The 19,906-nt window shown below is 44.1% G+C and overlaps 1 protein-coding gene across 5 annotated transcripts in view; it reads right to left on the minus strand.

Annotated features, from left to right (window-relative positions):
- The window catches only part of EHMT1 (euchromatic histone lysine methyltransferase 1), a 984,283-nt gene that overhangs the window by 866,280 nt on the left and 98,097 nt on the right, over positions 1-19,906 (minus strand). For 2 of the 5 annotated variants that reach the window (XM_078642017.1, XM_078642013.1), the window contains exon 2: positions 5,047-5,176. The exons of the other annotated variants lie outside the window; for them this stretch is intronic. The gene's annotated coding sequence lies outside the window, so the exon portion shown is untranslated. The remainder of the gene's footprint in view (positions 1-5,046; positions 5,177-19,906) is intronic. 5 annotated transcript variants of the gene reach the window in all.

Raw genomic sequence — 19,906 nt, forward strand, 5'->3', positions numbered from 1 at the left:
TTTTGCATAATGTATTCGTCACTATGCCGGAAAGGATATATCTATCTATATATATCAATCTATATACATATATATTGTTGATGTTGATATTCCGTGTCAACCAGAAGACACGTAAAAGAGCCCCGTTCTGCTAAGCGGCTGCCTGCTTTCTGGATTCTACGTCAGTTGGGCAATGGAGCGTGCCCAGGTATGGGCTATCAGGCAGCCCACCAACTGTGCGCCGGCACGCGAGGGACACTGCTAATATGCAGACCGTGACTTCACGGGAGTGTTGGTGCAATCTCGCCAACCTATGACCCAGCGAGTCAGCGTCCTGAGGGTTGGAACGTTATGCAGGGACTCGAGGGGCCAGGACTTTATAAAGCGACCTCATCAAGTTTGCCGAGTCTCACAACGTCTACAAACTATCAGAAATAACGGCAGTTTCCCACATCACGCCATCTCAGACACACAGCATTCTGGGTGTTGGAGTTTTCTATCATCTTCAACAGGGCGTATGATCACATGGTTGGGAGGAGTCTGTGAGCATACCGCTTTAAATAGCTGCGGGCATTGAATTTCGGCAACACGGACATGAGGCGCGGCAGCAAGAGGTATCTGAAGAAGGAACAATCCGAAATGCATCATACCTACGCTGTCCAGTTGCCATTAAACAGCCTCACCGGATATTCCCTGCTTGTGGCTCTTTCCTTTCACACTGCTGGAGGGCGGATGGATATGGAGATGGAGATGGAGATGGAGATGGATATGGATATGGATATGGATATGGATATGGATATGGATATGGATATGGATATGGATATATATATATATATATATATATATATATATATATATATCCAAGTTGATGACCTGTCATTCACTCTATCTACTAGCAATGGAATTAACCTTCACCAAGCGCCCTACTCTGTTGGTGATCAATTTCTATAATTCCTTTTGCAGCAAAATGTCATTGAACATATTGCTACAGTACATCTTTGCCAAACCAATTGCACCCTAGGTAAGGGACCTTGGGACACCTAGGTTCCTTCCGTTCATTTTGAACGTTCAGACTGAGGTTGTCGTAAAGAGAATTTGCTTGCAGCTAACCATCGCAAAAATAACAACTGATGGACAGAATGCTGATCAATGTCAAACATTCACCCCAGTACAGAGATCTGGGCCTAAACCCATCATTTGTGTGTCTTTTGCAGCCAATAATCTGCACTGCCTTGAACATACTGGTGAAACGGAGTCAGATCCATGGTTTTTTGGTAGGGGCAGTTCCTCCATTATTGTTTTCATTTTGGTATCTGCTCCTTTACTGCCCGCCGTACTTAACTTAAACCCCTGTTGGAGTGGCTTTAGCAATCATAACTAGCTGATTTTGGTAATGGTAGGGGTCCAGGTCTTTCACGGAGCTGAGGGAAAGAGCCTATCGAATAGGGATTTCAAACCAACAGACCAGAGTCGCAGAATAAAGTGAGAGAAGATAATACCAGAGGTTTTTCTAGACAAGATATATGCAGAAGGTGAGGAAGACATTAAACTTTGTCTTGACAACCACACACAGGACAGCTTGGTATTAGGAGCCTATAGTAATTTAGTAAAGCGGATCGCAGTTAACATAACGACCAGACGCAGGGCTGAAGACATTAAGGGGGGAAAATGGTTAGATGGGGAGTGCTCGAAATCTCATACACCCCTAGTGATCGCTACGTAACAAAAACCCAGGTATGAGGAAAGGGTGAAGGCATTTAGGGGAGCGTATAAATCCCCTGTTAAGCAAAGAAAACAAACCATAAGGGAACAGGCATGGAACGATTTGAATCAGGCCAGTGTTTTGTCCAATAGCTCTAAATTCATGGAAATTGTTAATATACCTTTCTTTGCAGCTCAGTACCCCTCGAGAGTGGATTGTATTATCCCCACTGACAAATGGATCAAACATTTTGAACAGATCTATAGAGAGGTGGACCTAGGGGTGAATGACACTCCATGAGAGCCCAGCGCAGAAACGAGTCCATTGAATTTTAGGGTAGATGAGGTTCATAAAGCCACTGTGGCCACAGCTAGGATGAAAGCGCCTGGTCTACACAGGGTTGCCACAGACCTTTATAAAGCCGATCCCAGGGTGTGGGCCAAGAGTTTTCAATGCAGTGACAGTGAGTGGCCTGCCGACCTCATGGTCACAGCAATCTTACCAATTTTCAAAAAGAGTGCCAGGGATGACCCTGCCTGTTATCACCCTATTTCCTTACTTGATTCGGCTGTGAAACTTATGGGGAAGGTGATTCTGGACCACCTAACACTATGGCTAGATGACAACAATGTAATTTCAGATCTGCAATATGGCTTTAGGGAAGGAAGAGGGACTGTGGACCAATGCATCAATTTGCTTGTAATGATTGGTAAATACACAATTGCTAAAAAGGGACGTATGCACATGGCATTTATGGACCCAACATCCGCATTTGACTGGGTTAATAGGTTGAAATTATGGACATTGCTACTAGATACTGGTATAGATGCAGATCTGGTGGCTTTTTAGCACTGGTCACATTTAAACCGGACTGCCTCAGCAGATATAATGAAATTGGTACTCTCTCAGCATCTTGGGATGTTAAGCGAGGGGTAAGACGGGGATGCATCTTAGCCCCCGTTCTGTTCACCTTATATATTAATAAATATGGGGCTGCTCTGTCAGCTGCAATTACATATATGACCAGACCAGGTTCCAAACTCATCCCAGCTCTTCTATATGCATATGATGCGGTTTTACTTGCAAGGACGGCCGTGCTGCTGCAATGACTTCTAAATACATGAACTGATTTTATGGTCTTACTAGACCTTTCTATAAATTTCTCTAAGGTTACACAAAATTCGTCAAACGCAGATTTGCATGTAGACGGGGAGAACCGACTAATGTCGCCACATTTCCTTATTTGGCTGTTTTGTTAGATGAAAGAGGGGCATGGGTGGCTCAGCGAAAACTAAAAAAACATCTTGGCTAGAGCAGCTGGAGCCACTATGGATTTCGCCAGGAGATTGGAGTCCAAACCGTTACGTCCATTACTGAACGTTTATAATGAAAAATGTATACCTATGGCCATATAGGGCAGTGATGTTTGGAGCTATAAGGATGCCAGTCACCTGCAGGTGCCTGAGAACACATTTCTAAGTAAACTCATAGCAGTACCCCCTTGTACCCAGTCCTTTGTGGTACACTAAGAACTTGGGCAGGGTTACATTTCTGATCTTACAGCTATGGTCCCTTAAATATGGTGGCTAAAATTATGGTCTAGTCTCATTTCTATTTTAAACCAGTTTTTTTAGAAGACTGTATAAGGCTTGTTAGGGCCCTTGATATTCCTTGGCTGTGCTATGTCTCAGAGCAGCTAGAGAATTTAGGGTGCCCGAGCTGATCACACACCACATACAGATGCTCCCCAATGAGTTGAGAGACATAAAATCACTATTTCTGGCCAGGAGGATTGCAGAAAGGGAAAACGGGGAACTCATCAAACCCATACCATTGTTTTTTCTAAATTAGGTCCAGGTTCAATTACATCCGCTGGTGACTATCTGTCCCCAAGGGCTTTTCCAAGCCAGGTTCCCTAAAGCCTTGTCCTTTGTGACAACTTCTTTCAACAAGATCTTTTACATTTTACTTTCTTCTGTGAATTTTATAGTGACCTACAAAAAATTATATCAGACTACTTTTAAAGCACTGTAATATTGAACAAGTGAAGTCAGCCCTGATATATCTGCAAATGTTGTCTTTGCTCCCGATTTGCTTTGGAGTTGCCAGTTTTTTTCATCAGGTGCCTCAAGACAAAGAAAAAACTGTTTAAAGCAAAAGTGAGACTGTTTTGTCCTTGCTTTTGATGAAATGTATATATCTTTTTTATGCACAGAACTGGTTTCGGAAATGATATCACACTAGTGGCTTTCCTTTTATAAAAATATGAACTGTACAATAATAGGTTTTAAATCCCTGTTTAACGTTTACTCTTCCTGCCTTCTAAATTACATACTCCCAGACTGTTAGACACAGATTTTTTATGTTAAGGATTTAGATGGCTCAAAAATCTGTATTAGTAATTGTATATGAAATATTGGTTTGTCCTTTTTATCATGTAGTGACAAGTTTTAGCATGGATTTCTTGTGCATTGTAAGTGCTTTTCTGGCCAATGTTGGCCGAATAAAGCTTTACTTGACTAGACACTTGGGATCAGGCAATCTAAGAAAACGCCCTCTAAATTCAAGCCAAAAGGTCCTTGCAGAATTATTTTTTACATCTTCAAAATACAAATGCTAGAATCAATCAATCATGCATTAGCATAAAATTGATGCAATCGGAAGGAAACATTTTGATATGTCTTCTGAATCAAGACTAACAAATATTCTCTCTGTATTTCAATGAGCACATGCAAATAAGGAATGCAAATTTTCTTTCCAAGGGCTGCAAACAAAGCAAGTAAATTAGTGCAAAGGCAATAGGAGACCCATTCCTGTTCACGGAAGCCATTAGCTTCTTAATCTTTTTTTAACTACAACATATGAGGTGGGTTGCTAACATAATTTGTAAGTCACTGTCAGATTGTTCTCTAACATCAAGATGGGCCTTTACTTGGCCTTGCCTTGGTGCCTAGTACTTGAGTCAGAGCCACCCTTTTCTGCAGAAATATACTTCTTTGATCCACAGCATTAGCCCATTAAGCCATGAACTACCTACTACCAGACTAAGATTAAGAAAAAACTGAATTAAACTCCCTGTGTCAGACCATCTCATAACGTGAAAAATGTTTAAAGAACTATTGTTCATTGGCTTAGGAAGCAAGGCAGGCCTTAGCCCAGATATCAATGGAAGGTGAGAAGGGCGTGTAACACATTCAGCAATCAGTGCTCTTTCAGTCAGAGTGCATTTGGGCAAGGATTCTTTAAAGTACATAATCATGATCAGAGGACTTGGGTTGTAAACACAGACTAAGAATTGATAAAAGTCTGGATTGTAAAAGTTTGAGTGACAGGGTAAGGGGAAATAAAAGTAAAGAAGTGCTCACCAGAGACCCCTTACCGGCAGATACTGGGCCAGGACTGCGGACCCTATAAGGATGGTGCAACTCAAGAGTGATCCTCTGCACTGTACCAGAGGTAAACCTCTTTGACCGAGGGAAGACTTCCAGTAGTATTCTACAGGGCAAGGTATAAAAAATGCAAATTAAAGTACACCCTGAAAGCAATGTGCAACTGCTCGGCCCACGAGACACTCAGTAATTTTTTTTTTTAAATGATAAAAAATACTAAAAGTAAAGAATGAAATGGGTTAGTGGGGAAGCAGCAGACCGGTGGGGTGGGAGGAGAGTGGATGGGAGGTCTCACTCTAGTTTCCGGCACAGGACTTGTTCTCACCCCTGCCCCTGCAAGCCCTACTCCTTCTCCCCCTTTCAGCCCCATCAAGAAACCGTGAACTTTTGCAGCTTTAAGAGTTTTCTGGATTCACAAGCTGTGCATTATTCCGCCAACTACTGGTTGGGTCCAAAGTCGTCTGTGTGTCCCTTTTTTTTCTCCTTTCTTTGGGGCGTCATTGACCATCATTTGGTGTTAGGTCCATCCCTTATGCGACATCACACGGCGCCTCTGAGGTTTCTGTGCATGGTAGCCATCTTTGGATTCTTTTTTCCTTACTTGGTAAATTAGGGAATGCCTTAAAATGTGTTGTCTTTAATTATTAGTTCTTTATTTACAGGAATTTTTTCCTCCCATCTGTTTGCATTCCTCCACGGAGGGGAGCTGGGTGGGTCGCATGTGAATCCAGAAAACTCTTCAAGCTCAAAACTACTACTACTGGTAAGTAACTATTTTGTTTTGCAACATGAATCCTTTTCTGGATTCACATGTTGTGCATTTGATTATGTAGGGGTTCCCCCCTCCACTTCGGGTGGTTGTGGTAAGAGGAGGAAGACGTTGCGAACAGGTGTTAAAGTACCTTTTGTCCCACTTGAGCTTCCTTAGTTATCTGTATATCCATGCAGTAATGTTTGGTGAAGATGTGTGGAGATGCCTATGTAGCTACTGCACATATTTCGTCTGTTGGCACATTGGCCATGAAGGAAAGGGCTGTCCTTTTTTTCCTTGCTGAGTGGACTTTGGGCCGCGAGTTTAGCTTTTTATTGCTGAGGAATAGCATACCTGAATTGCCCCTACAATCCAACGTGCAATTGTCCCCTATGCGGATGGTGCTCCATTGGTGGGAAGTTGGAGGGAGAGACATGCAATTGATTCCCTTTACGGAATTGTTTTGTCTCCTGAAGATACTATAGTAAAGCCCTTCGTACTTCCAGGGTATGTAGGCTTCTTTCCAGTCATGTTTGTAGGTTTTTGATGACTGCTTGCTGTATGCTTTACATCATGTGGAATTTGCTTGCTTCCTTAGGTAGGAATTGAGGGTTTGTCCTAAGGATAACCTAGTAGATTTGCATGTATGGTTCCTCAATAGTTAATGACTGTGGTTCACTTACTCTCCGTAGAGATGTTATAGCTATCAAGAATGCAGTCTTTATAGTCATGTATCAGAATTCTGCTTTGTGCATGGGCTCGAATGGTTGTCGTTAGTTGTGTTAGTACTGTGTTTAAGCTCCACATTGGGGCTGGAGCCTTCCCTAGGGGTGAGATCCTTTTGGACCCTCCCAGGAATCTTTTGATGGCCGGTGATGTGAAGAAACCTTTGCATGAATCTTCCCTGGTGTAGGCTACAATTGCTGCCAGGTGCACCTTGAGGCTTGAGTAGTTGATGTTGCTCTCAAGCAAGTGTGTAAGATATATGAGCACCGTTTCCTGTGTGGGAATTGAATTTAGGGTATTGTTTTCTGTACACCATATGGTGTACCATTTCCATTTAGCTGCATAGCATTGTCTTGTGGTTTGTTTTCTTGACTCCTTTAGTATCTCCATTGTCTTTGCAGTAAATCTCCTAACTCTATGTATTCCGGCACTAGGCTGAGTATTGCAGGTTCCTGGTGTAAAATGTGACCTCTTTGCAGTTTAGTGACAGGGCATTCCTTTTGATAGGTGGTGTTGAAACCTGGAAGCGAAGAATTGGCATTTCTTGTTCTCCACTGTTGCAAATATGTCTATTTCCGGTACACCCGAGAGGTTGAAGACCTATTGCAGGCTCCTTTGCTTTATCTCCCATTTGTGTGAGCTGCTGTTTTGTCTGCTGAATTGATTTGCTTCAGAGTTGTCCTTTCCTGGCAGGTTAATGCTCTGTAGGCTGATTCTCATTGAATTTGCCCATTTACATATTCCCTGAGCTATTTTGCTCATGGTAAATGATTTTGGTCCTCCCTGTTTGTTAAGATAAAACAATTGTGGTATTGTCCTTCTGGATCAATACAGTATTCTTTCCTATGTGGGCTTTGAGTGCCTTTAGTGCAAGAAACACCATCTTCAGCTCTAGGAAGTTAATGTGCTTTCTGGAGTCTGCATCATTCCATTGACCCCGTACCCTCAGGTTTCCTGAAATGTGCTCCCCAACCCTTGTGGGACGCATCTGTTGAAATTGTCACTGAGGGATTTGGTGATTTGAAAGGTCTGCCTATTGTTATGTTCTTGAATGACCACCATTGTATTTCAGTCCAAACCTTTTGTTACAACCACTAGATCCTGCCCCTCCACCAACTCCCTGTGGTTTGTGACCAACTGTTGCATAGCCACTCCTGTAGAGGGCACATGGGGAGGCATGCATGGGTGATGAGGGGAATGCATGATGCTATCATGCCCATGACTTTTAAGGCTGTCCTTATCGTCAGAGACGGACCCTTCTGGTTGAGGCGAGTTTGCTGCTTGATAGCTTATATTCTCCTTTGGGTTGGGTAGGCCCGTGAAATTTTGAAGTTTAATCTCGCTCTTAGGAAGGTTTATTCTTGTTCCAGTTTTGTTGAGGACTTTTTGTGGCTTATTGAAAATCCCAATTCTTGAGGTGTTGTGATCACCTGCTGAATGTGTGTTTAATATCTTTGCTTTGAATTTGCCTTCACCAGACAGGTAGGGATAGGAGTGGATTCCACTCCTTCTGAAGGTTGCTGCTAGGCACATTGTGAAGACTCAAGGTGCTGATTTTATTCTGAAGGGCAAGACTTTGAATTGGTAGCGAGTGTCCTCGTGAGGCATCTCGTGTGTGCTCGGTTCATGGGGATGTGCAGATAGGAGTCCTTTAGATCTATTGTTGCCATGAAATCCGATTTTTGCAGCTGTGGGATAACTTCCTGTAGTGTTGACATCTTGAAATGCTGCGTGCAAATACATTTGTTAATGAATCTGAGATGTAAGATAGGTCTTCGCGTGGGACCTTACTTCTTTGGCACCAAGAAGTAAGGTGAGTAGTTTCCTTTGTTGTGTTCCCTCTTGGTTACCCTCTCTATTGCTTGTATTTGAAGGAGTTCCTTTATTTCCTGTCTTAATTGTAATGTTTCTGTTCTCTGGAACCTCTTCTTCCTTGGTGGATTTGGTAGGGGTTTGTTTGTTTGTTCTACACAATTACCGTGGTGTACCACATTTAAAATCCAACTGTCTGTGGTGATGTTTTCCCACTGAAGTGGGTGATGTGCTATTCTGCCTTCCACTGGTATTCATTTGTAGGCAAGTCACTTTGAGTTTGCTCTTCCTCCTCTTGAGGTTTGTCCCCTGGCCCTTCCTCTGCCACGAAAGGACTGCTGTGGTTGCTGCTGCTAGGCTTGGTATCCGGACTGCTGGTTTGATTGCTTTCCGCTGCCTTGTGTTTGATGTGGTTGTTGTTGTTGTTGCTATTGACCTGTTGAGAAGAGCCCCCTTCCTGTGGGTCTTCTTAGGTTAAATCCTTCTCTTTTGAAGGTGCCCCTCTGTTGCAGGGCTCTTACAGCCCTCGCTGTCTCATTGTTCTTCTTTAATTGTTGCTGGGATTAATCTACCTCACTTCCAAAACAGGACGTCTCCTGTGAAGAGTTTATTAATAATGAAGTTTGGACTTCTTGCTTGAACCCTGAAATTCAGAGCCAGGCATGCCTTCTCAAGGTTGTGCCCGTGCACATCTGTCTGCTGGCGGCATTGCCTGCGTCTAGAGTCGATTTCAGGCAGGTGTGAGCTATGTTTCTTCCCTCCTGTATGATGAATTTTGCTCTTTTCTTATTCTCTTCTGGGAGCTTGTTCATCAGATCTTCGATGTTGTCACGTCGTTTGTCGCCATACCAATTAAGGAGGGCATTAGAGTTTGCAATGCGCCTTTGCGTTGTTGCCCCTTTCTCCATCTTTCTCATCACCATTTCCATTCTTTTACTTTCTCTCTCTGGAGGTGGGCCAGTGGAGGAGAGAGCTTTGCTCCTCCTATCTGCGGTGACAATAATGGAGTCCACCACTCTGTTCCCTTGAATATATTTAGGGTCCTTTGTGGAAGGTTTGTATTTCTCAACCCTTGAGGTTACTCCCTTTGCCGAGGAAGGCTCCTTGAAAGCCTCCTTAGCTTGGTCCAGAATACTTGGCAGCATTAAAATGTATTGTGTCCCCTTGGTGGATGGTGTTAATGTTTCTAGGAGAAAGCAAGAGTCTCCTTTCTCCTCCTCTAAGGGGACCCCAAAGGTATCTGATGCTCTCTTGATGAGGCTGTTGTAGAAGGCTACATCTTCTGGTGCTGAAGCCTCCGAGGGATAGCTACAGTTCTCCTTCTGGGCTTTCTGTGCCGAGGTCATTCCTTTCTTCCTAGGAAGTTACCAAGGCGTCTTCTCTTCTGGAACATAGAGTTCCTCTTCAACGACCTCTTTGTGAGGTTCGGGGGTTGCCGGGGCTTCGAGGGTATCCCCCTCTTCTTCTAAATCTACGGTAGCGGATGGTTTTGCTGGGATTCTGAATTCTTTCAGGACCTCGTCAAACTCCTTCCGTTGAAGGAGTGCCGCCATTTCTGCCTCCAGGCGTCTTTTCTTTTTCCTCCAAATCGAGGGCCCTTCCAACGTCTGAAGCCGGAGGGATCCTCTTCTTAGGTGTGGTGGATTCTGCCTCTAAAGGTATGGTTTTTCCTTTCGCGGCCTCTTGTTTGGCACCTATCTTCATCGATTTTGACTATCTTTCCTTGTCAGTTTACCTGGGGTGGGAACCGTGGATTTCTTTCGGTCTCAGCTGACCCTCAGTCGTCTTTTTCTTTGACGCCTACGCTGCCTTTTTGCACCTTCTTTCAGGGCCCTTGGTATCCGACTTGTGTGGGTTTTTTACCTTGTCCGTTTTCTTCTCCAATTCCTTTGCCATCTTTTTCGCAGTACATCTCCTCTCAGTGTGCCCTTTGAGGATCTCGACGTCCGATCCTCTGTGTGTCGATTCTGCAGCCACCCCACTGTTTGTACATGTCGCTTGAGGGACCCAAGTCCTCAGTGATTGTTGTTTCTGACTTTGGACCATGGCTACGTAGTGGTCCTCCCCCTGCTTTCGACGGGCCTTGAGAGTCTTCAACACGAAAACCGCACAGTCCTTATCCTTATGATCCCTCAGCAGGCAGAGGTTACAAACGTTGTGTGGATCATCCATCTGCGTTATTCCTTCGTCAGGATCCCACTATGGGGAAAGTTGTCCGGATCGAGAGAGATATATATATAATTTGCCGCCACCTGACACACCGACACCCGTGGCGCTGAAGAAGGCTAATCCTAAGCCGAAATGCATTCGCCTTGACAGCGGGTGTGCACTGTATCCTTACCTGCTGCGGACTGAATAAAGGTTGTTCCCACTGGTTCTCCTGCTGTGGCCTCTTCACTTTCGGCGGCGGCTGTTGGTGATGGATCATATATATATATATATATATATATATATATATATATATATATATATATATCTTGTCTTCTTGGTCGATGAATTAAGGTTTATTTTCCCCTCTTCTCGATCGATTAAAGGTTTTTTCCCCTCAAATTCCTTGATTTTTTGGGAGATTTTATCCAAAACTTCGGAGTGTCTTTCTTTGCTTTCAGACCTAAAGGTGGAAAAAAGCATCTGAAGACTGCTACCACGCACAGGAACTTCCGGGGCAAAATCTGACGTCACACAAGGGATGGACCTAGCACCAAATGGTGGTTGACAACGCCCCAAAGAGAAGAGAGAAAAAAAGGGACACAGAAAATTCCAGGCCCAACCACTAAATGGCAGGATAATGCACTGCTTGTGAATCCAGCAATGGGTTCAAGCTGCAAAACCAGTGGTTATATGGCTTTCCTTTTCTCCGATCCTCTCTTCTATATTCTGTAAGAGAATAAAATTCAAAACGGAAGTGGCAGATGACGTGCCTCAAGGGAATCAAATGGGTCATGGGGGAGCAAATGGGTCATGCTCAACTTCCATGTTCTTATTATTCTACAGACTATGGCAAACTCAGAGCCTGCGGTCCAAGAGTAATAAATTCCTGAGCTGACCTAACTTCACCTGTGTGCGCAGGCAAGTAGGCTTGTATTAAGACACGAGAAAATATACTGAGGCCAGGATAGAGCTAATCAAAGGCCTAATGAACCACTACACCAGTGTTTCCAAAACTGTGTGTCACCACCCACTGATGGGTCCACAGCCTATTTTAGGTGGTTTGTTAAACTCCAAGTAATAATTAAAGATGCCTTTAAATTCTGTATTGGTCTTGTCACATATACTGTGCTTGAAAGACGGAGGTTAAACGTCAAGCTATAGCTTCTGAAAAATTGCAACTTTTTTTAACATGGGTATTATTAGTGTTTTCAAACGCCTCTCACTTTGTAGTCAGAGAAAGTAAAGTGAATAGTGTGACAATCTTGCTGGGGTACAGGGAGTGTGAAAGGATGACATTTTTATTATTATTACAATTCACCCATTGAGAAGTAAATACTTGTAAATGAACTGTACACATTCAGCAGTTAGGAAAGCAAAAATTAAGCACTTTTTTGTATATCTGAAGTGTGATGGAAACAAGGATTTTAATAGGATACAATCAAGACATTTTAATTGGTGACACACAAATCATAAATATTCACTGAACCCCGATTTCCACACATTACCAATGCATAGTTTTATCAGTAAAAGTGTATGTTTGTTCAAATGCAAAGGCCATTTCAATAGAAATTATGCCATCTATAAATGACAGTACGATACCACAAGACGCTTTAGTTACATAAAAAAATACATTAAAAAAAATACATTTTAAAAAACAACACAGACCTAGGATCCATTAAAGCTCTAGGGGTCATAAATGTGTTGGGTTCAAGTTCCAAAAAGTTTGGGAAGCACAGCATATTAATCAATAGATTGGTCCAGAACATTTCCTACAAGATGGTCTATATTATAACTATATATACAGTCAGAAAAAACATTCCCTCCTTCAACCACCTTTCCACCAGCACTCATATGTTTCTGGCTTGCAGCAAGTTTTCCACTAACAGTAGACCTAATAAATGCTATCAACAAAGACTAAGCATCAGCTTTGCTCAAGTAACAGATGTTGAAGATTCTGTGCATTAAATTAAAACGCAAACAAAATTGCATAGAGGTGCAGCATGTAGAAGGAAGGGGCGCCAGAAGAAAGAGTAGACATAGGTATAAATGTGCTCGAGCCCAAATCCCCAGGTCCGAGGTCGAGCGTTACAATGTTAGAAACATACCCTAAACGTGATGCAATTTACAGTAAAATAAAAACTGCACCACCAGACCTATACTTCACCGGAAGCAGGCCATCCAAAACTGGTTTATGCAGAAGAAAGCAAATCGTGAAAATAATTACCTCGACCATTTAAGCACGCGCGTGCATGGTCCACCCTCCAGCAACAAAAAGACAATTACTATCTCAGACAAAAGCACGAAGAGAGGACCAAGAAACGTGGCCACGGGACGCCGGACTAGCAACCTTCGGACCCCAATTTCATTCAAACAAACCTTTCCAAATTCTAGAAGGATAGAACCTCATTCAGAGGCCTGTCCAGTCGCGCAGCCTCGGAGATTTTTAGCCACGGGTTTCCGAGGCCTATAGCATTGATCAATGGAAGCTGTGGGTGCTGAGGCGCATGCGCGGAAAACGCCTCCCGGCTCCTCCCTCCGCCAGCATGATGCGGCTCGCGGCCATCCATCTTTGGTAATCCGAGAAGGAAATGAGAAGAAGGCAACTGTTGGAAAGGCAACTCTTGCAATGTCCGATGGGCTCACTAAGCAACACTTACAGAAACATTAGAGATGCGTGCAAGTAACATTGAGGCCTTGTGGTAATCGAAGTCTATCGTATCCATGGTGAAATCGGGCAATTGCTTTCAACCTAATTAATGTCACATAGAACGATGTGATGTAAACCACGGGCCAAAACACACACCAGTTTTAGAGTTGAAGCCTCTCAAAATAAGCGACAGGAAGTGGTCTTGAAAGGGCTTATTTTTATTTACATGAAGCTAAAAATCAACCAGGAAATATAAACGTTTTTCGCATTTAAGCACCTAACCGAGCATGGGTTCGATATGACACCAAGCACAGCAGAATAATAAACGCGTGCCTGCAATCTGATAAAATAAAAAATAAAACATCATACAAAACGGCATACGTTTAATGATTCAAAGCTGGGGGTCCCCAAAGAGTCTGCTCCCCTCCGCCTTAATCAACTAATGCTGGGAAAAACGTCTTCGGACACTACTCCTGAGCGACTAACTTCCTTTGACAGTTTTTGTCTTTACAGAGAATGGCCAGATCCTCCAATTGCCCGTTACCACAGGATACAGTGTACTGATCACAGGTTTAGAGACTCATTAGCGATTTCCTTCCACTCAGTGACATCAGACATGACGCCTCACTCCATCGTTTTCATATCAAAGTGGCCTACCGATGCTAACCTTAAAGCATAGTCCCTCACTCTATAATGTATACCCACCTAGATTGAACTAACTAACTAAAGGCAAAAATTATGTACAGATTGTTTCTTTTACGGGGACAGAAGACAAAAGTAATGTTTCTATAATTTCAACACCAAACCTAAGAGAAAGCTACTGCTGAACAGGTTCACCAATTTTTTGCAACATTTTTTCAAATGCTTTTATTAAGATTTCAGGAATAAACTACACATTCAGCGAAATACAAGCACTCCCAGTCAATCAATGGATTAAGATTACAATTTCACATTTTGATTGTAATTCTGCTGGTAAAACCCATTGGTTCATCAACTGTCTCTGCACTTCTGAACTCCCATACAAAATAATTCAAGTTTGAGTTGAGTTTAAAAATATTTCTAGAGCGCGCGTACACCGAGCGGTTTCATGGCGCTTTTGTAGTACTACAAACCCAAGGGACGAAAAGAACTAGAAGCCTGGAACCGATTTAAGAGGGGAATGCCTGGGAAAAAAGAAAAGTTTTAAGAGCTTTGCGGAAAAGGGAATACTGGGGACAAGATCTCAAGAAAGGCAGGAGAGAATTCCAAAAGGCGGGAGCCACAGTTGAAAACTTGGATCCGCCCCATTTTTTACGTTTGAAACGGGGAACGATGAGAAGCTGTTGGGTGGATGAGCGCAATTCTCTGGTCGGGGTGTAATCATGGATAGCAGCACTGATAAAGACAGGGGCAGAGCCGGACTGGGCATTAAAAATGATGCAGCCCAGCTTGAAAAGGGCACGTTGCTGAACAGGGAGCCAGTGTAAAGATTTGAGAAGGGGCGTGGCGTGATGTGACTTGGGTAGGTTAAACACAAGGCGAGCTGCCTGGTTCTGGACCAACTGGAGACGCCGCACGAGGTACGCCGGCATGCCACAATAAAGGGCATTGACGTAGTCCAGGCGGGACGTCACCATTGCCAGGAGTATAAGTTTGAGGGCAGATGAGGTGAAAAACCGGGAGACTTTGAGTATAGTCCGGAGGGAAAGAAAAGCTGAGGAAACAACCGCGCTGACTTGGGAGTAAAGGGAAAGTTGATCATTAAATTTAAAGCCAAGGGTTTTAACCGAGGAAACAGGAATGGGTGGGGGACCTAAGGAAGGGGGCCAGAAGAGTGAGGACCAAGGACTGGAACAACCACCCGTCAATACCAATTCCGTTTTATCAGGATTGAGTTTCAGGTGGTTGTGGTTCATCCAGTCCTGAATGAAGGTCATAACAGAGTGAAAATTGGATATAGACACAGAAGAAGGGGAAAGTGCGAAGATGAGCTGGAGATCATCTGCATAATTGTAGACAGAGACCTCCAGCTGTTGTAAAGCAAAAATAAGAGGGGCAATGTATAAATTAAATAACAGTGGTGACAGTGAGGAACCTTGGGGGACCCCGCACTGCACAGGCCGAAAGTCAGCTGAGTAATCGCCCAAGTGAACTGCTTGAGTACGGCCGCTCAGGAAAGAGGACAACCAGACCAGGGCAGATCCCCCGATCCCCGCCGCCTCGACACGTGAAAGTAAGATGGCATGGTCCACCGTGTCGAATGCGGCGGAGAGATCAAGAAGAACCAAGGCCTGGGGCTGATTAGTGTCCATGCCCTCTCGGAGATTGTCCAAGACAGATATAGCAACCGATTCTGTCGAGTGCGCAGGGCGGAAGCCAGCCTGCCTGGGGGCCAAGACACTGTTCCCTTCCACAAAGGTGCTCAAAGTTCTAACTACGTGGCGTTCCAGTACCTTGGCTAGGAAAGGCAGGAGTGAGATAGGGCGATAGTTGGCTGAAACAGAAGGATCAGCACCAGGTTTTTTTAGGAGAGGTACAATTACCGCCGATTTGAGAGATGGAGTGACAATACCCTGGGAGAGTGAACTGTTCAAAAACATAAGGGGTGGTGAGGGACAGGAGCAGTAAATCTGTTTCAGGATGTAAGTGGGGCAGGGATCCAGAGGGGAACCGGACTTGACCAGAGGGAGAAGGGACAGAAAGGAATCCGCCGTGAGAAGAGGAATGGAATCTAAACGTGCTACAGCTGGGGAAGAGGAGGGTCAGTGAAGGAGCGGGACGGTGGGGGGGGATATTTGCTCTGATCGTGTTGATTTTATCAAGGAAAAAAAGAGTTAAGAGAGTCACAAGGGAATTGAGAAGGAGAGGGTTTGAGTGAAGCCCTGTCAGAGTAGGCTAGATCTTGAATAATGTCAAAAATTTCTCTTGGTCGGTTCTCAGCGAACTGGATTTTAGATGAGAAATAAGCCTTCTTGGTTTCCAGAATAGATTTCTTATATAGGGCCAAGAGATTAGTGTAATGATTTCTTGAAATAGGACAGTAGTCCCGTCGCCAGAGGCGCTCCGCTTGTCGAAGATTAAGTTTTTGAGTCTTTAACTCCTCTGAAAACCATCGGTTAGCATCTTTGGGACGCTTAGACGATATGCGCTTTAGAGGGGCGACTGCATCACAGCCAGCCCGCAGCCAGCCCTTGATGGATTCCGCTTGTCCAAAAGATGACAGTCCTGAGAGATCCGGGCTAGATGCGGAGAGTATGGTCGACAAGGCGGCCACGTCTACTCGATTCCATGATCGTGCCCAGATGTTTTTGGCAAGGGGGGGCTTAGGGACTGAACGGAGGGATAAGGAGAAACAAATAAGAAAGTGATCAGACCAAGGGCAGGGAGAGGTGGAAAGTGAAGTGACCGGGCAATCTCGATACCAAATTTGGTCGAGGATGTGACCCAAGTTGTGAGTAGGGGCATGAACAGCAGAAATGAAATTAAGAGAAAGGAGTGACTCGAAAAACTCCTTGGACGCTGTACATTCCGCAGGGTCGGAGGGCCAAAAATTAAAGTCGCCAAGGACCACAATAGACGAGTGGTTAACTGCCAGGGTAGCCACCAGGTCTAAAAAATTGGGAAGAAATAATTGCGGGGAAGATGGGGGTCGGTAAATGAGAACACACGTGAGAGGAGGAGTGAGGGAGAGTGAGTGGGCCACCAGGCAATCTGATGATCCCAGAGGGGAAACAGCTAAAGGTTGAAAAATAATTTCTTTACGGGCAAACAACGCAACTCCTCCACCTAGCTTGCCGGGGGAGCGGTCGGCTCGAAGAGCGTAATAAGATGGAGTAAGGATTGCCAGTAGGGAAGGGAGGGAGCTGTCAGAGAACCAAGTCTCTGTGAGAAATAAAAGATCGGGTTTATGTGACTCCAGTAACGTAAAAAGGTCCAGCTGGTGCTTGACTGCCGATCTGGTATTAAGATACATCGCGGAGACGGCCGTGTGGGAAGAACCAGTGGGTGGAAGGGTAGTGGGGCACCCGGTCGAAGCCAGAGGTGGGGAGCAGGAGTGGGAAAAGACGTTAGGTTTAAGAAGGCCCAGCCTGGTAATTCGGGCTGATGTAGTATCCTCGAGAGGCCACGGGCCTTGAAGGTCGGTCAACTGTGCAGGTGTATATTGAATAAAAAGGGCAGAGTGACCAGCCCCTAGCCTCGGTCGGCCGAGGACGGGCACAGACGGGCTTTCCTTTGGCGTGCCTTTGGCGCGCAATCGTCGCGCCCGCTGCGCTCGTCCGCTGCGCTTCCGAGGAAAACACATGATTTGTAGGGGATTACACCGGTGGGTGTGGCCTCCAAGGGGGCGTGGCCTGCGGGCTGAGCGAGGCGCTGGGAAAGCGTCCCACGCTTGATGACAACAGCGCTAAGTCCGCTGGTCAAATGCGCCGAGTGAGGGGGTAAGTGAGTTGTTAAAAACACAAGAAACACAAGAAATAATGAGTGACAACAATTTAAAAAATGAACTGCCTCCCGGCTTTCCGCCTCAGGAGAGTAGCACAGACAAATGGTGGCGCTCGTATTCAGCGTCCCTTTTGTGGTAGAGGGTGGTGGGCGTGGCCTCCAAGGGGGTGTGGCTTGCGGGCTGAGCGAGGCGCTGGGAAAGCGTCCCACGCTTGATGACAACAGCGCTAAGTCCGCTGGTCAAATGCGTCAAGTGATAATTAGGCAGCAGTTATTGCACTTGAAAGTGCTTCAAATGTGTAACTAACTACATAGGAGATGTTAGTGGTTGTTGTACTGTCACTTGCTAGTACAAGGCTTTCTTTTCTTCATCATTTCTCGCTATAAAACCAACTTTGTACTTCAACAATCTTTAATAGTTTATAACAGAATAATAATGCTAAACCTTTTTCTTTCTCGGTCAGTCAACTTATGAAAGCCAAAAAAACAAACAATCTCTACGAAAACAAGAAAAATCACAATTTCCAATATTAAACACAAATAGAAACGATTTGTTTATTTACCAAACATCTTTGTCATAAATTATGTGCTGTCTATAAAAATGGTAGATAGGCTAAAACTTGTCAATAGCACACAAGACTTTCTCTAGCCATTTTACTAGTGTCACTTTTCTATGTCATTCTACTACCGTTGACAACTGTGGTCAGTGTCTGGAGTTGTAACAAGCAGGACAGCCATGATTACAGAAAATGAAGAATTCATAGATCACCCTTATGGAGACCTTAATGTTCTGTCTCGACAAAGATGCTGACTATGCACATCATTACTTGGAAACAGACATTCTAATCGGGCATCTGATAAAAGATTGTTAGTGTATTCAAGATACTCATCCTCTCTAATTTGGATTTTATTGATATGATGAAGTGCTCAGATCCCCCACTTCTGTTAAACCCCACTTTTCCTTTTGAAATTAGAATGATTGCTCTGGACATTACAAAATAACCATCATATTCGGACATTGATTTAGCACTGGTGCTTCCAAAGGATGACTTTACTGTAAAGCAACTGTATAAACGACTTTAACAAGAGCCATCAATCACAGTGGGACATAATATCTTCAATGACTGACGTCATTCCATTCCTGAAGCTTGGTTAGGAGAGCATACCAACTACAGAGTAACCAACCTTTCCAAAAATAATTTGGAAATGAAGACATACCACTTGCGTGCTCATACTTAGGTGAGTTACTAGGATGCACATCCAAAATAGGCTTTTTTTGTAAAGTAGGATCTGCTTTCATGGTTACCCCGCACTTTTTGCTGGTGGTGTTCTGTTTTCTGAGTGGGCTCCTGCTAATCAGGACCCTAGTCACTGTGCTTTCTTCCTAAATTTGACAGAGGTAAGTACTTTGTTACCTTCCCAATTGGCTACTGCTGTACCCATGTAGGTCTGAAGTATATGGTACGAAGGTACCCAGGGCATAGGTACACCAGGGGTCTCCCAAGGGCTGCAGAATGTATTATGCCACCCACGAGAGACCACTCAACCAGGGACTACAGACCTGCCATTGCAGCCTGTGTAAGATGGTGCAAGCACCACTTAAAACAGACATAGGTTTCCTTATATCTGAGGTCACTGCACTTAAAACCTACAAGTCACTCCTAAGGCAAGCCTTTCAATCCTGAAGGCAGGGCGCTAGGTTATAAGTCAGAGGGTACACTGCTTGAGCAGGACACCCCTACACACCTCGGAGTAGATTCTCATGGTTTTTTATGTGTGGTCAGCCATTTTGATACATATAGTGGCCAAGCGGCATTACGCGATGGCTAACTATATATTGGCTGTGCCGAACCTAGGAATATGTGCAATCATACCCCAACACCTTTACCGGTGTTGGAGGTATTTTTATTTATTCATTCAGAGTTTTATATAGCGCAAACATGACCCATGGGTATCAGAGCGCATACAAATTACATAGTACTAATGAGTACGACAAAAGAGATAATAAAAAATGAATCATGAGGACATAGTGTAGATCGTAATAACCAGGTCAATGCAAAATACTTTGATTTGACAATAATACAGTGAGGATTATTTCAGCAAATAGTCAAACAAGCATTTACAATGCAATGGTTTCGCCCTTGGAAAAGTTGGAGCTATTGGCATTGTAAATGACAAAATTTGTATTTATGTGTTGGTTTTGAAAACAGATAAATAAATGGTATTGTCATTTACATTGCCATTAGCTTAATCTCTGCAGTCACTCTGCAGTCCCTAGCACTCCATAGCACTCCTTAGTCACTCTGCACTCCCTAGCACTCCCTAGT

Source organism: Lissotriton helveticus, chromosome 5_1 (genome assembly GCF_964261635.1).
Source record: "Lissotriton helveticus chromosome 5_1, aLisHel1.1, whole genome shotgun sequence".
Taxonomy (NCBI): Eukaryota; Metazoa; Chordata; class Amphibia; order Caudata; family Salamandridae; genus Lissotriton; species Lissotriton helveticus.